At 36.2% G+C, this 18,168-nt stretch overlaps 1 protein-coding gene across 1 annotated transcript in view; it reads left to right on the top strand.

Moving 5' to 3' along the window:
• SGK1 (serum/glucocorticoid regulated kinase 1) overlaps positions 1-18,168 on the top strand; it is a 133,447-nt gene that overhangs the window by 35,384 nt on the left and 79,895 nt on the right.

The following is an 18,168-nucleotide window of genomic DNA, read 5'->3' as shown; positions in this document are numbered from 1 at the left end:
TCTTTTGGGGGGTGTGTGGTGGTGGTGGTGGTGGAGGTGGTGGCAGTGGTGGAAGATGGTGGCTTGTTTGAGCCACAACCATCTGTGCTCAATGGCTCAGACCTTACTCCTGGCTCTATACTCTTCCTCCTGGTTGATTTGGAAGATTCTAACGTGCTGGGATTTCAACCCAGCTCAATAATGTCTGAGGAAAACACCCTACCTGTCATAGTATTTCTTCAGCCCTTCACCAAAATATTTTGACTAAATTTTGCTGCCTAGATTTGGTAAGGAAAACTGAAAGTTTAAAAATTTGCTGGCTGTATCCAAATCCTAACAGGTTAAAGAATAGTTGAATGACTTCAGAAAAGCATCAACTTGATCATCTACAAAATGAGAACCATATGGATACCTTTATTCATTGAATTAATACATATTGGATTAAATATAATTGTTCATAAAGTATAAATAGCATTTATAAGAGCCATAGCAAAGTTCTGGGAAGAAAAATTTAAAAAAGGCAAATAAAATTTCAATGACCTGTAAGGAAGGGATTCACATAATGCCTAGAACAGAAAAATGGCATCATTTTGGCACTTGATGAAGTGAAAGATTTGTCAGATTTCTTCTCTAATGTCCTTCTAAAGGGTAGTTAGTTGCCTTTTTAAAAAATTTTTGGTCATAGTGAGCCAAATATTCCTTAGTTATTTAAATACTGAAAAGCTGTTCACTCCTTTCTTGCCATAATTTTTGTTTGATTTCTGTATCAGAATTCTCCAGAGAAACAGAACTGTTTGGAGATACATAAAAGAGAGTTATTTTAATGAATTGGCTCATAGCTATACAAGTGGCGAAGCTGAAATATATAGGACAGGCTGGAAGGCTGATGCTGCACTTTTGAGATAGTTTCTTATTTTCAGAGAAACTGGCTTAGCCAAAAAGCAAAATCAAAAATCTCAATTTTGCTAAAGGTCTTTCAGAATCCTGCTGATACTATCTGAGTGAACTCCTTTAATGCCAACTGACTGAATACAATGATTATATAGAAAATTCCTTTTTTCAATAGCAAGTAGATTATTTTTTAAGTTAGCAAAAAGGTGAGGTCGTGTAGTCATGTGGATTCCTGTTAGTCATCACAAGCTCCCTCTTAATTTGCTCCTAATCAGGCATTCCCTAATTAATTGTACATGTGCCAATTAAAATCAGAACAAAACTGAAATCAGTACCTATGATTTGATTTAACTGATTTAACTGCCTCACTAATCCTTGTTTATTCCTGACTTTAGCATTTTTGCTAATACTATGTTTAGTAGTACAAAAAGGGTAAGATTATTTTTATAGGACTTAGATTCAGCTATAATTTATAAAACTTTTTCCAATTAAATGACTTTTAAGTAATTATCTCTATAAGTAGAAGGAAAATAATTAGTGGGCTTACCTGCCGTGGTTCAATTGTTAAATAAAACTCAAATACAAAAGTTAAGCCTCATTAGGATAAGTAATTTTCCTAGTGCAAGTTATATGTATTTTTATTTAGTACATATAACCTGTCAGACTTTAACAAGATTAGCAAGATCTAACTTTCCTCTTCCCCATACATGTGACATGTCTGCAATTTTCTCTCAAACAACTCTGACCTTTTACCTCTTCTTTGTAAAACTAACTGACTAACTACAAATTAAATATACTTATATTTTATACATCGAGAGGGCTCCTATGCCTCATATCTTATTACCATTATGTACTAATTTACTCATCTTCTTATCTCTTAACACTTCTCAAAAGGGATGACCATTGTCTATTAATTAATTAGACAACATTCAGAGATAAAATCAGTTGCTCTGAATCATGCAAATAATAATTGGTAGAAAAAACAGGAAGTGAAATCCTCTAATAGTACAAAGATATGTAGATGATACCGAAGTTTAAAACATAGTTGTACCAGTGGGTAAAAATAGAATCAGGGCCATTACGATGTGTTTATGGGTTAGAAGAGACTGTGATAGAGTGCTCACTTCAGCAGCACATATACTAAAATTGGAAAGAGATTGTGGTAGAAAAATAAGACTGAAAAATTTTCAAATATTGAATCTGCTATTTCCTTCAGACCCCACACGGTGACAGATAGATACTTTAGTAATTAATAAAACAAGTATTTGCTGAACTTGATCAGTGTAAGACAAGACATTCTGAGGGAGATACATGATACAAAGACATCCAAAATAAAATGTTTATCCATAAAAAATTACAATAGAGTAAGCTAAGGTATCTCAATAATGCATTCTTTTACCTACTTATTCATTCAACAAACATTTCAGACATTCTCTGTACCTTCAAGATGATCATCAATACGATATAAGTATAAAGTGGAAATAGGACGAGTACTCTAGAGAGTAAAACATTTCTCTATACAGAAAAACCACTCAGAAGAATGAAGAAAATCTTTCATCCCCAGAAGAAACTTATCGAGAGTAACATTGAGGATTTCCTGTAAAATGTGTCAAGTATCCTTTCTCCCTAACAGTCTCATTCTGGTCCTTATGCATTTCTGGGGAAAATGACTCAACAGGTAACAGATATCAGCAAAAGAATGATTTCCAGGAAGATATTAAATAAAATAGTTAGAACTCATAGAATTAGAGAGGTAACATTAAATGTCAAAAAATACTATTGGAATAATTGATTCAAAACTATGTTAGAAATTTTTAAATAACCCTTAAGCTATAAAATATCCTTCTTCTTCAAAGGCATAAAAAGAGTAGAGAGACAAATAAGTGAATTTTAGAGAAATCCCTTAAAAGAAATTTCAGGTTTTAATTGAAGTCTTTCTATTTTATTGTGCATTATGAAATATATTCTCCTAATTTTTCTGCTATGATATTATCCAAATAAAAGCAACCCTAAGAGCAGAAGACATGAGCAGCTAAAAGTCAGAAAGCATAGAAGGAACTGGAGAAATAGTACAGATTTAGAGTCTGTGCTTCTCAAGTGATTGCCCCAGTTTGATCCTTGTCACCACATGATCCCACAAGCAACAGCAAATGAAGACTGCCTAAGCATCGCCAGAGTACTGCCCATTGGCCTGGAGATGCCTGCATTCTAGGGCTCAAGTAGCACCACAACCTTGTGTTCTCCTACTAAATTTCTGACCTGATTTGCCAAGTCTCTACTCATGAATCTCATGAACACTACTTGGGAGGCCCCCCACAAGAAAAAGAAGTGAACAATTTGACGGCTAGGATGCAACTCAAAATGGTAAAGTACCCTCCTTGAAGTTTGAGGGCCTGGGCTTGATTCCTAGCAAGATATCACTTCTTCTGCTCCAAGAAGAAAAATAAAAGGAAAAAGAAAGAAAAAGGAAAAAGAAGGAAGGAAGGAAGGAAGGAAGGAAGGAAGGAAGGAAGGAAGGAAGGAAGGAAGGAAGGAAGGAAGGAAGGAAGGAAGGAAGGAAGGAAGGAAGGAAGGAAGGAAGGAAGGAAGGAAGGAAGGAAGGAAGGGAAAGAAAGAAAGAAAGAAAGAAAGAAAGAAAGAAAGAAAGAAAGAAAGAAAGAAAGAAAGAAAGAAAGAAAGAAAGAAAGAAAGAAAGAAAGAAAGAAAGAAAGAAAGAAAGAAAGAAAGAAAGAAAGAAAGAAAGAAAGAAAAAGAAAGAAAGAAAGAGAAAGAAAGAAAAAAGAAAGAAAGAACGAAAGAATAAAGAAAGAAAGAAAGAAAGAAAGAAGTAAGAAAAAAGAAAGAAAGAAAGAGAAAGAAAGAAAGAAAGAAAGAGAAAGAAAGAAAGAAAGAGAGAGAGAGAGAAAGAAAGAAAGAAAGAGAGAAAGAAAGAGAAAGAAGAAAGAAAGAAAGAAAGAAAGAAAGAAAGAAAGAAAGAAAGAAAGAAAGAAAGAAAGAAAGAAAGAAAGAAAGAAAGAAAGAAAGAAAGAAAGAAAGAAAGAAAGAAAGAAAGAGAAAAAGAAAGAAAGAGAAAAAGAAAGAAGAAAAAGAAAAAGTGATATAAAGTTAAATGAACCATTAATGACATTATAAACTATGGTAGTGTCAGAGTATGAAGAGACTAAATAAAATGCAAAACAAAGTCACTTGGAGGTCAGAAGCTGGCCCAGAGAACTGGAGCCCATGTTTTGCTTGAGAAAGTCCCAGATTCAACCCCAACATAGCTACCAAGGGGTGAAGCTTGGAGCATCAGGCCCTTAAGGACCCTTCCTAGGTCTCACAGTTAACATCTGTACCCTGAACCTTTACTATTCAACTTATGAAATGGTGGGAATCATTCTACTTACCTAAAAGCAACTTTAAATGTATAATTTCCCTCCCTGTAGCTAACCACATAATGCACTACATTTTCTTTCTTAAAAGGTACACCCTTTAAAAAAAAAAAAAAGAAGAAGAAATCTTTTTGAAATCTAGTTTCAGAATGATCTTTGTCATTCTCTTCTGCTTTCCAAAAAAAAAAAACAAAAACACAAAAGGAATGCTGCTGGCCATTTTCTTGAGTCCATTCCTAAAGTTTGCCATTTTTTTTTAAAGAGAAATAATTCTAGCTCCTGAGAATTTCTCTTTTGTTTTTAATGAGTATCATATTAACGTAAGGCATTAGGTGCATATTTCTAAATTTTATATAAGATTTCTTTTTTGGGGTGCTGGAGCAATAGCACAGTAGTAGGACATTTGTCTTGCATGAGGCTGACCCAGGAAGGACCTGGGTTCAATCCCCAGCATCCCATATGGTCTCACATGCCAGGAGCAATTTCTGAGCACAAAGCCAGGAGTAACCCCTGAGTGCCCGAGTGTCACAGGGTGTGACCCAAAAACAAAAACAAACAAAAAATTTCTTTTTTTTTTTTAAGAAGGTGGTTTACTTTACCCAGTATTGAGATCCACCAGCATAAAGTTAGTAAAGCCATGAGTTAATTGGATTGTAAATTGTGGTAAGATCAGAGTGGCTCCTTAACTCTGAAATTATCAACATTATTTGCATAATGATACAAATTCTTAACTTCTCAAAAAAAAATTGGCCTTTTCCCTTTGTCTACTTATTCAGATTCAAATTAACAGTCATTTCCATCTATTTTAATGTTCCTGAAATCACAGAGAATTTTACAGTTTCAGCAATTTCCACAGATCTTTGAACATCTGCAATTTATTCCCCATCCCTGCTGCATTTCCACATTTTCAGACTCGCACAATTCTTGGGCTTAGTAATACTTGGTAAATACCTATTTATTCATTTTTGGCTTTCTTGTTTTCATGGAGACAATTAAACTGGAACATGTTCTTTATAAAATACAAAATTGTGTGTGTGTATGTGTGTGTGTGTGTGTGTGTGTGTGTGTGTGTGTGTGTTGGGAGGAGCAAAGACCAAAACAAAAATATTAACAATTCAACACAAGCAGTTTTTAGAGAAAAATATTTTTGTATAAAATTGACAGCAAGTGTATAAATTCTTTGTAAGTGGACTCAAGGAAGAACAAAATAACATCAAAGAGGGTAATAAGTGTAATAAGGCTGCATTTGGGCTTTTAATCATCTCCACTTTTCATTTAGCACTTTCAATTTAATTAAGTATTATACACAGCTCAGTAATGAGACTTTCATGCCATATTTATCATTCTCATTTCAATGGATTTTCTAACTGCTCTTAAGATCCTAAGATTATATTAAAAGCTTTCTGGATTTTTTTCCTTCAGTCTATCTAGTAGAGGAAATATGAGGTTGTGAAAGGTTGTGACTGGAATGCCAATCAGGGACCAAATTTACTGGTTCTGAAAATGTTATTTAATCATGTTATTCATTTAAGAAATCGATACTGCAGTGCTTAAGAGGGAAAAAATCACCTCTTTTTTATTTTTAAGAAAGGGAAAGAAGAAAAGTGGCTGCCATCGAGGCAGGGTATGAGAGTAACTGGCAAAACTAGGTGGTAGGAAATAAGCACTGGTGAAGGGATGGTGTTGGAACATTGTATGACTGAAACTCAACTAGCAACAACTTTTTAGCACTGTCTTTTATGGTGATTTAATTTAAATTTATTTTAAAAAACTATGGAAAGAAACTTGTGTTAAATGCTACACACCATAAAAACAGGCATATACAAATCACATCAGCAGAATAGTCATGATCTGAGTTCTATATAGAGGAGACAAGTGATAGACTTCTCCAGGCTTTTGTTTTGCAGGTAAGGGCATGACTTTCCACTGAGTCAAGGGACTTGCTGAGCTAGCTACAACTAGAGTTCAGTTCTCTTAACCCAGTTCATTATTTATTACTGAAAAATAAAACAAGACATTTAGGGCTAGAAAGATATTAAAGGGGGTTAAGACACTTAGATGCAGCCAATCCCAATTTCATTCCCCACTCTATGGTACTCCAAGTACTGTTGAGATTCCTTGAACACTGAGCCAGAGTGTCCTAGGCACTGCCAGCTACATTTCAAATTGCTCCCCCATCAAAAAAAAAAAAAAAAAAAAAGGAAAATTAATCATGAATATCTTAAATTTTTTTCTCAGTAAATTGTGTGAAAATCTAAATCACTTGTAAACTATTTAAATTCAGAATCACACTAAAACATTACAGTGTCACTTAAAATATTCTGTACCGTAAACTGTGAAGACCTACTGCATTCATAATACACTTTGATTATTAGTGTTTTAGTGACCCGGGGAAATTACAAATCCCTGACTTATTAGATCTGAGTATGAATGAGGAAAGAAAATACAGAGGAGGAGGCCTGGGAAGGGCAGTGCTATGGGGCACAACAGAGGCTGTTAAGTGGATTGTTACCCAGAATTTGTTACCTAGTTAATCTGCACCCAAGGCCAGCTACCCAGTAAGGTCCTTTTTGGTTATCTTATGCAGACCTCTGGGCCTTCCCATTTTTCTATGCCATTCAGCCTTCCCTGACCTTCATTCAATTCACAGAGATCTTAAAAATAAAATTGTGGGGGCCGGAGAGATAACGTGGAGGTAGTGTGTTTGCCTTCCATGCAGAAGGATGGTGATTCAAAACCCCGTGTCCCATATGGTCCCCCGAGCCTGCCAGAAACGATTTCTAAGCGTAGAGCCAGGAGTAATCCCTGAGCGCAGCCAGGTGTGATCCAAAAACCAAAAACCAAACTAAATAAAAATAAATAATAAATACATAAATAAATAAAATTATAAAAAATGTTGAGTGAGGGGCCGGTGAGGTGGTGCTAGAGGTAAGGTGTCTGCCTTGCAAGCGCTAGCCAAGGAAGGACCCCGGTTTGATCCCCCGGCGTCCCATATGGTCCCCCCAAGCCAGGGGCCATTTCTGAGCGCTTAGCCAGGAGTAACCCCTGAGCATTAAACAGGTGTGGCCCGAAAAACCAAAAAAAAAAAAAAAAAAAATGTTGAGCGAGAGTGACAATACAGCTGTTGAGGCATTTGCCTTGAAAAGTGGCCTACCCCATTTCAATCCTTGGCATCCCATATGGTCCAATGAGCACCACATTGGCTTACTAAAAGCACATCAGTCTATATCCATTTAATTTGAATGCCACACTTCTAGGTAGGTGAGCCACTAAAGAATTTATTAAAGGGATAAGAACAATACTTGCCTTTACAAAGATGCTCTGGTTGCAGTGAGAACACATTAAGAATTAGATCACTTAGGATGTGACTTTAAGAATCCATAGCAAGAAAGTGACACTATTTTAAATAAAAAGGAGTAAAATGAAATAAACACAATAAGAAAAATAACATTCTTTTTATTTATATAAATCTATTATATTTATTTTCCAATAACAAATACTCATTGACAGCATTGTAAATCATAGCTAATATAAAATTTTAAATAATTATAATTACAGAAACTACAGTCAACAATAATTTCAAGTTTTCCATTTAAATGTTTGCCTCCTTAGACTTCAAGTCATAGGAAAATATCTACTTCATTAAAAATAAGATTCTCCACCACCACCACCACCACCACCCCCAAAAAATAGTAAGATTCTGAACTCTAAAACAATAAAAAAGTAGAAAATGCAATAGTTTTTCTTGGAGAGAAAAGGACATGGACTTGATGATTAGATTATGGGTTTGGTGTTCATGCTTTCTTTATTGTGTTCTTGACACCCTAAATTCATCCTTCCTAGTTCACTGACTGAGCATTCCCCTTCCCAGGCTTAGGGCAGTCAGTGTCCATTCATTGCTCTTTCCATCCGGCTTCATCTTAAAGTGTTGTCTTCCTTTTTCTCTGACTACATTTGGTACACATCCCATACAGGTAGATACTCTCATCTTCACACGTCCACAATCTGAGCTTTCCACAGGCTCAGTCAGTTTCTCAGTACAATACTATCTGGAACTACAGGATATAGTTGCTATGCTATCAACAACCACAAGCTCATGGGTCCATTAAATCCAAGTACCTGTACTCAAAACTCATTCAAACAATTGCAGTTCTTTGTGTCCCCATCATTCAATGTAATGCCAGGCAGAGTTTTGAACTTTTATTGGAAACTTTAAATGCTATAGTATGTGAGCTAAGCAAGCGTTGGTGCGTTTCTGTTAGATTTGACAGTGGAGGTCATTGATGAAAACTTATTTCAGTGGAGTAAAAGCCTTTGTTGTTATATTTTCCATTTTTGAAATATTAGACAATATATTCATACTGATTAAATAATAAATTGTAATAAATTGAGGAGTGAATTTGAGGTGACCAAATAGAGTTCCTTTTTTCCAGGAAGCTTAGCTAAGAAGAAAAATATGAGTGCTGAGTGCTGGAATGACAGGATTGTTGGAAGAAGAGTTTGTGGGTGCAGAGAAGTGTTAACATTTTTTAATTAGTTTTCAGAGAAATTGCAGCAATGTGTGACAAGTACTAAAAGACAGTAGGCAAGAGAAAATGAAACTTTAAAGCCTTAGGAAAGAGCGTTTCTTTCCTTTTTTGCCTCCCCATCTCCTGATTCCAGGAATCAAACACAGAGCAAAGCAATCATTTACCACTGAGTTATGTCCCTGGTTGTAGAAAGGGGCATTTCTTGGAGGAAACATAAGGGGAAGCTTCCAGACCACTACAATCAGGTAGACCAGGATCTTGTTTAGAGATCAGTTTAGTACCAGTATTTCCCTTGAGCCTGAAATTTTAATTCTAAGTGCAAGTAGCACCCACTATCTCTTAGAGATCTGACCAGAAAAATAAATCTCTTACTTTTTTTTACCTTCCCCCCCAAAATCTAGGAAAACGAATTCAAACTAAAACAATCAGTCCTGCAACTTAACTATTGAGAAAGATATTACCTCCAACACACACACACACACACACACACACACACACACACACACACAAATAGATTTATGCTATTCAATTCTGAAGCTTCTTTATTAGAGAAAGAAAAAGTTCTGGACTAGAGTAGAGTAGTTTCCGCCATTGGACAAAGGAAGAAGGTGATTTTTTTTATTTCCAAAGCTGGAAGTTCAAGGCAAAGGCTGCATGCAGTACTTAGTCACCTTGACGAATGCTGTATGACAGGTGAGACCACAGCTTGATTGAGAAATGCAGCCAAGCTGGGCTGCTGCCTGTTTGAGCAACTGAAGAACTCTCCCTCCCATCCCCTCCCCTCCCCTTCCCTCCCCTCCCCTCTCCTCTCCTCTCTTCCCCTCCCCTCCCCTCTCTTCCCCTCCCTTCCCCTCTCTTCCCCTCCCCTCCCCTCCCCTCTCTTCCTCTCCCCTCCTCTCTCTCTCTCCTCTCTCTCTCTCTCTCTCTCTCTCTCTCTCTCTCTCTCTCTCTCTCTCTCTCTCTCTCTCTCTCTCTCTCTCTCTCTCTCTCTCTCTCTCTCTCTCTCTCTCCTCTCTCTCTCTGTCTTCCACTTCCACCTAACAGCCCATCATTCCCAAAATAAGTCTAGGGAAATCCAGAAATCCCAAAAGCAACATCATGGAATGATAGAGAATTCCAAAAATCATTTTATCTTTATAGGGTGCCTGCTCCAGGGAAGTACTAATCTACAAAATAAAACTGTCATGTGAACAGACTTACTACCTCAAGCAAGGATAGTAGCAAAACATGACAAGATTCATAAATGAGTAAATACAGTTATCAACGAAAGTAACTAAACCATTCCCATTTTTATTGCCCTCTATTTATGAGTATCTGTTAGTCTCAGAAGCTGTTTTCACACTTAGAATTTAGAGCACATAAGCATAATAATAACCAGTGAGCATTAATAGTCCCATGATTCTGTGTAAGCAATAAGCCCTACAGATGTTTAGAGAAAGGAAACTACATGTGACCAGGGTAAGTGGGATAAAGAAATCAGATTGGTATCACAGACTGTATTGTCACATTTTAGCAGCACTGCTCTGAAGCATCCCCAGATGTCAAAGTTAGAGAAATCTGCATTCAGAAGTTTTAATTCTACAACATGTAATGCCCTAAGCAGTCTGTCAGCAGGAACCCTCCAAACGGGCTGGGAGAGGAGCTAGAGAGATAGTACGTGGAGTAGGGAGATTGCCTTGCACATGGCTAACCCAGGCTAGATCACCAGCATCCCGTGTGGTCCTCTGCACCTGCCAGAAGTGATTCCTGAGTGCAGGGGAAGGAATAATCCCTGAATATTATCTGAGTTGGCCCCCAAACCAAAATAAAATAAAAAAAGAGGTAGGTGGAATGAAACTTGCTCTAATCAATTGAAATAATCATATAAGCCCACTCGAAAACAATAATTGATTCTAGCCAAATTGAAAGTCATTGTGAATCATATGGACAGAATTATTTTTTTGTAACAAAAGCGCCCCTTTGGAAATCACAGAAGTTGTCTGCAGCATCAAGTACACTTGGATTTTTAAAGCTATCCTTTGATTCCCCTAAAATGAAAAGGATGACGAGAGGATCTGGCACTAGTTCATGAGTTCCCAAACAAGTACCTGAACACTATTATTTTTCTGCATCAGTTGATATCATTATCGCTAACCTTTTAAATGAAGAGCAATATCTGCTTGCTGTTACATAATCGGTAAAAATTACAAGTGGAAAATCCCAACAAGCTGGCCAGTCTCTTTTACCTGTTCTGGCCCTTTTCTAGTTTGAAGGATTATTGCTCGGGGGTATTTTTTCTTTTTTAATAAAAAACTAATGAAAGCTGGGTAGAATGGATTCAGCAAAAAAAATAAAAAAACTGGAAAAGTATTTTGCCTATACTCTGTTGAGTAAGAAGCAGCAGAAAGCCTTCACTTGCCTCTGTCCACAGAATTAATTGTTTCTAAAAGGGCACAGAGGAAGAACAGGTTCTTACAGTAAAAGAGGACAATGACGGAGGGTGGAGGCATCTTGGAGATGTTATGGTACAGTAACCTCATGTACAATAAAACCATAACAAGCTAACTCTGGGGCCCGGAGATAGCACAGCGGCGTTTGCCTTGCAAGCAGCCTATCCAGGACCTAAGGTGGTTGGTTCGAATCCCGGTGTCCCATATGGTCCCCCATGCCTGCCAGGAGCTATTTCTGAGCAGACAGCCAGGAGTAACCCCTGAGCACCGCCGAGTGTGGCCCAAAATCCAAAAAAAAAAAAAAAAAAAGTTAACTCTGCTGTGAGAGGGGAAAAAGGAAACCAATAGAAATCAAATACGAATACCCGTGACAACATTAAAAAAAAAAAACTCCGAAATTTTTTAAGTAAAAGAAACTAATTACAAAAGACCACTTACTATCTATTCCATTTATAAGAAATATCCAGCTATATTAGGAAAATCTGTAAACAGAAAGTCATTTATTTGGTGGTTGTATGAGGTTGAAGGGCTTGGGAGAAGAGTGATTGCTACTGGATATGAGCTGGCCTGGAGGTTTACAAAGAAAATGTTGAAAATTGTGACATTGGTTGCACAACTGTTCTTGTGACTAGACAAGAAACCACGAGTCTGTACAGTGTGAATTAGGGAAATGAATGATATGTGAATTCTATTACTATTTTAATATAGCCGTTGCTAAAAATGAACAAAAAAATCCCCAGTGAGGGAATTTATTTGTCCAGAGTAGGAGGTGTCTCTCTCCAGTGTTTGTTTACAAAGCTCTACCAAGACTGTTGTGTAGCTCTGAAGGCAGCAGTGGCCCAGGTGGCCACTGAGCTGGGCTACAGCTAGTATCCGGGCATTCATTTTTCACACACACACACACACACACACACACACACACACACACACACACACACACACACACACACGCACACACACACGCACGCGCACACACACACACACACACACACACACACACACACACACACACACACAGCTGCTCCAGCTTTCCCAGAGTCATTGTGACTGGTCTCAGAGGAGCTCTTGAAGCCTCTCAGAGGCAGCTACTCCCTCCAGCAATAGATTCAGCGCCAGAAGGAGTACAATAGGCCAGTTGTAGCTTGGAAGCCCTCAGGGGCTGAGGAAGGGTGTCTCTACTCAGCAATTTTGGAGGGCACCTTGCCTGACAAGAAAGTCAGGGAGCTCCTAAGCATTCACTTACAAACCAGTCACACTCAGGAGATCAAGTAGACAATGAACCATGTCATTCCTCTGGCCTTTGAAAACCACTTGAGAGGTAACAAAGAAAGTAAATGTTTAAAGATAGGGGCCATTGGTGGTGGGAAGGTGCACTGGTGAAGGAGGGGTGTACTTCTTTAAGACTGAAGCCCAACTACAAACACGTTTGTAACCATGGTGCTTGAAGATATTAATAATTAAATTAAATTAATTTAAAATAAAAAAAACACATACACACAAAATGTGCAAAGAAGTTAGAGTAGCTATGAAGGATTGTCCATGGAAGATAAACTAATAAGAGAAAACAATTTTAAGAAAAAGTCTGCCATTAATTCCAGCAACGGTCCTGTTGCAAAATGTTTTACTGGCTCTATTTTTATAATTAATATCTTCCTCCCCAATACTTCTGGAGAAATGGACTACATCTGCATTTCCCTGATAGCATTCTCTGTAGAAAGAGGGGGATTACAGATCCTTATGTCCATACAGCTCTAAAAGGGTTAATTTGTTGAATGTTATTGGTAACTGTGGGTCTTTATAATGAAATGCCACCCCCGCCCACCCCTTGCCTCCAGTGGAATGTGTTAAGGCAGGGACAACACAAACTCACTCTTAGAAAATTTGAGTAATTCTTATTATTTCAATGAACCCCAACCCCCCCAAATGTGACCATAACACCTAAACACAAATTTCACAAGAAGATCTAGACAAATTACTGTTTCTGTTTGCTTTATGGATTTTTTTTTTTTTTTTTTTTTTTTTTTTGGTTTTTGGGCCACACCCGGCGGTGCTCAGGGGTTACTCCTGGCTATGTGCTCAGAAATAGCTCCTGGCAGGCACGGGGGACCATATGGGACACCGGGATTCGAACCAACCACCTTTGGTCCTGGATCGGCTGCTTGCAAGGCAAACACCGCTGTGCTATCTCTCCGGGCCCATGCTTTATGGATTTTTAATTTGCTTTTCTTTTAGAAGCTTTCAGTAGATCAGAGCTGTTTATTTCATCTCTCCAATTTGTAGCTTGAATTTTTATTCTGAAATCTAGACTTTACAATCCATCTAAGGAGAGAGCTAGGAAAGGGGTAAAATCAGTTGCCTTGTAGTTGGCAGACTTTGATTTGATTCCTAGCACTGAATGATCCTGCAAGAATCTCTGGGAAAGATCCCTACCTCTCCTCCTCCACACAGACACTCAGTTGGGAGTAACCCTCCCAAGAACCATTAGGTGTACCCCCCCAAGCCAAAATTTAATTGCGAATGTTTAAAAATCCAGCTGTTGGGGCCGGAAAGATAGCATGGAGGTAGGGTGTTTGCCTTGCATGCAGAAGGATGGTGGTTCGAATCCCGGCATTCCATATAGTCCCTCGTGCCTGCCAGGAGTGATATCTGAGTGTAGAGCCAGGAGTAACCCCTGCTGGGTGTGACCCAACAAAACAAAACAAAACAAAACAAAACAACAACAAAAAAATCCAGCTGCTTTTTATCACTTATTTGAATGTCCCAGAGCTTTCTCACCTCTCTAGTGCTTCTTAGAAAAATCACCATGTAGGGATTGAGACTAAATCAATAGCACAACTACCTCATGAGGTCATGGCTTTGCTTCCTGGCACCACAGAACAAAAACAAAAACAAAGCAAAAATATACTAATTTCTAGCTCTATCCTATTCCCATTCTGGTAAGCAGCAAGACAAAGCAAGCTATAACCAAAACCATAAAATCTCCCTTCTTTGGACAGCCTGACTGTTACATAATTGAAAAGAAACGCTCCCACCCTACAGTGCTCCTGAATTTTTATTTTCCTTTAATATTAAGTTCATGTATTTATTAAAAATTGACTTATTTAAAAATAAATGTATTCTCATAACCAGCAATCTAAGTGGGCAAAGGGAACAAAGCTTTTAGGGACTCTTATGTTCATTGCTGAATTCTTCATGTGACACAAAGTGATCTTCACTCATGACTAAGGGATGATATAGTTAAAATTCTGAAAGCTATTTGATGCTTTGCTTTAGAGATAAATCACTATCTTTAATGGTTACAAGATAGCAAGTAATCTTAATGCTAGTTTATGGACTTCCACTTTACTTGTTAGAATACTTTGGAAGGTCAAATGGTGGTTCTTAAAGATGTGGGGTGGATTTCACTAGTTTTAGTTGACATTCCTAAAATGCTTGGTAGTTTTTTTGTCACTTTGGTATATTTAACTTAAATGTTCATGCTCTTAAGCAAGCATGGACCTCCAATTTGCCTCTCTTCCCTAGCGATCTCGATTTAACTTACTTGTGTGGGGTTGGCTGGGACAATGTGTGGTTTGCGCCACATGCAGGGCTTACTCCTGGCAACTTAGGAAATCAAATTAGTGCTGACTGATGCAAGGCAAGTGCCTTCCTTATGTGTTTCCTCCCCAACCGCCCACCACTCTTGTCATAAGACTTCACATACTTCCTCTTCTCTTTAGCCTCTGAAGACATCGTATTTACTAGTAGATACATGGTTTCCATATTTTGCTTAAAGACATAGTTATAGTATTGGTCATATAACTATCTTCAGTTTGTTTGTGATTTTCCCATGATCTGTGATTTTACCATGATCTGTGTTCTCTTTCGACTCAACAGCCTTTGCTCAAGGTCATCCTATTTTGGAGTTCTTTGCTGGATGTCAAATGAAATGACAATTTTTGGTAATTCTTAATCTGACAGTCACTAGATTATTTAACCTTATAAATTATATGTATACATTAAATTGAGATATAAATACCCTGTAATAAAAACATTTGCTTTTATTTAATTTAAATTTAGTCATATAGACATTCTTTCATTATAATCATAATAATTATAAGACAAAACTGCATCAAATTTACTCTAAATATAGTGTTTCATATGTATGATTCACTTTAGTATCCCAAGATTTCTGATCAGTCAGCCTCTACAAATTCATTCCAAAATAAATCTCTTTAAAATTCTGTTCATAGTAACTCTGAAATTAAATCTCTTTGGCATAAGAGTCACTGAAAATAAGCCAGACTAAGAGATTGATTTTTTTTTAAAATAAAAAGTTGGAAAATAATCAAAATGATTACCAACTTCAAGTTCCAAATCCTCTGAATAAGAATAACAAAAGTATTTCCATCTCTAATGAAGCTGAATACTTTATAAATTAACCAAAACCACATTTATTACTAAGTGTGCCAGGAAGTGTGATTTTATTGCAGTCTCAAACTTTCAATTTTATTAAAATTTTTATTGATGAATCAAATAAACACTTTTAATGCACCTACCAATATGCTCATTGATCCCTCTAATGCTAATGGAAACCTTACCCCCAAAAAAGGTGTGATGGAAACCTTCCAATGTAACATTAGGTTATTAAACTAAAAAAATTTAGAACTAAAGAGATAGCTCAATAGGCTGAGCATATGCCTTGCATTCTGGCATATGGCCTACTCACCCCCATTGGACGAATCCCAAATATCACCAGATGTCACTCAAAAACAAATTTATTTAAAAAATATTTTAAGCAGTACTGCACTGTAACATTCTATAATTTTTCAGGTATACATCTTCAAAAATCAGTGTGTGTGTGTGTGTGTGGGTGTGTGTGTGCGCGCGTGTGCGCATGTGTGTACTCTACTTAAGTTCCTCTAGAAGTCCAATTCTATTCTTCATCATGCAAATGTCTGTTTTAGTATCTACTATTAGATTCTTATAGTCTAACAGTTTATTTGTATTTTCTTTAGGTCATTTTTAACTTATCAATTTGTTTTCTCTAAAACTATATCTGATTAAAATCATATACTATTTCTCTATGTAGCCTTCTCTCACCAAGTATAATATCTTGCAGGTCCATTTGTACTATTGTAACTGGCAGGAATTCACCTTCTTTTATTTGTGTAACTAAGTTATATTTCACTGTGTCATATTCCATACCCCAACTTATCTAGTCATATGACATCTGCTGATGCACAGTTGAGATTTTTCCAGCTCTTGACTATTGTGAATAATGCTTCAATAAACATGGTGGGCATGTTTCTTTGAATTAATGTTTTCATAATTTTCAAATAAATAACAGGATCATATAAATTTTATCATTTTAATTAAGAATATTTCAGATACAAGCAGAGAGTTCAAAGAGCTGAGGATAGGCTTCACATGTGGCAATTCTAGGTTTGATTCCTGACACTGCATGGTCACCCAAGCATCATCCCCTCAAAAAGAAAAATATACTTTAGTGGCTTTGAAAGAGTACATATAAAAAAGCCAATGAAACAATAAAAATATGTTTATATATTCAAAATAAAGGTATTATTTTAATTGCTCAAGACTTACAAAATTAAAAAATCTTTCAAAATTAAAGACATTGTATAAAAGGGAAAACAATAAAGTACCCATAATCCGATCGATGATTTCAACAGTACTTCTTATTTTGCTTCTTGATTTATTTTTGTCTATAGTTACTATGTGTGTTTTATGCCTTAACTGTGGTGAGTTAATGAATTTTATATTTTACTTTTTTCTATAATTATGTTCTAACCATTTCCATTATGTCAATTTTCATAATATTTATTATGATGACATAAATTTCATCAAATTACTAAGCAATCTTTACTACTGCAATTTTACCTCATTCGTATATTTTTAAAAATTAATTGTAGTATTACAAATTAAAATTAAGTACTCTGACTTTTATTCATCCTGTGTCATGTCACTTTCACTAATTGGGTAACTAGGAAAGAATCCTCAGAAGTTTTAAAAAGTATGTAAAAGACATATTAAACCCAAATAAATTTTAAGCAATTGATGACTATATTCTTAAAAACTCTAACATTGTCAATATTGCCTTCCTGTAGCAATGAGCACCATAGTTACAAAGTAGAATCAACCTAGTTGTTCAGTGAGAGATGAATAGATAATGAAGGTATTGTCTATCTACTCATGGAATATTATACAGTTGTAAGGAATGATGAAATCAAACAGTTTGCTGCAACTTGGATAGAACTTGAGAAATATTGCATTAAATGAAGTAAGTCAGAAGAAGAACAAATACCAGGTGACTTCATTTAATTTGTGAGATATATATATATATATATTTATATATATATATATATATAAAATACAAGATAACTAAAGTGAGGATAACTAGACTATCCTGAATTCTAGTTTCTAGAAAGAAGAACAGGGAAGGAAAGAGATGGAAGATAAAGTAAGAGAGGGTGACAGTAGGTAAAGAAGTAAGAGTCAAGAGCCCCTAGCATATCAATGATTTTAAAGGTGAGAAATACGAAAGAGAAAAAGGAGGCAGATTGGAAGGTGAGAGGGAACCTGGGATCATTGATATGCAATGAGAGTTATTAAAATAATAATAAAATTATAAAAATATTTTTATATAGAATTAAAAATTTTAAGAACCAAGCATAATTTCTTAAAAGAAAAAGAGATACTTTTGTAAAAACATTAAAATAATTTGTTATAAAACATTTTTTCTAATAAAGGGTCTTTTTATAAGCAAGTGTTATACTATTGAACTAAATGTTTTTTGTTTAGGAACATTAGGGTTTAGATTTTCTCTTTAGATAGTAATCTACCTAAAACATTTGCAAATTAGCTTTCTCTCAGCATAGCTAATAGTGTAAGAGTCTATTACTTTCATGCTAATCCCTATATACCAAGTGAAAACCATGAACATATAAAACATTATAAAACTTTACAACA

Source organism: Suncus etruscus, chromosome 15 (assembly GCF_024139225.1).
Source record: "Suncus etruscus isolate mSunEtr1 chromosome 15, mSunEtr1.pri.cur, whole genome shotgun sequence".
NCBI lineage: Eukaryota > Metazoa > Chordata > Mammalia > Eulipotyphla > Soricidae > Suncus > Suncus etruscus.
The sequence above is the reverse complement of the archived record's forward strand: the minus strand, read 5'-3'. Positions and strand labels throughout refer to the sequence as shown.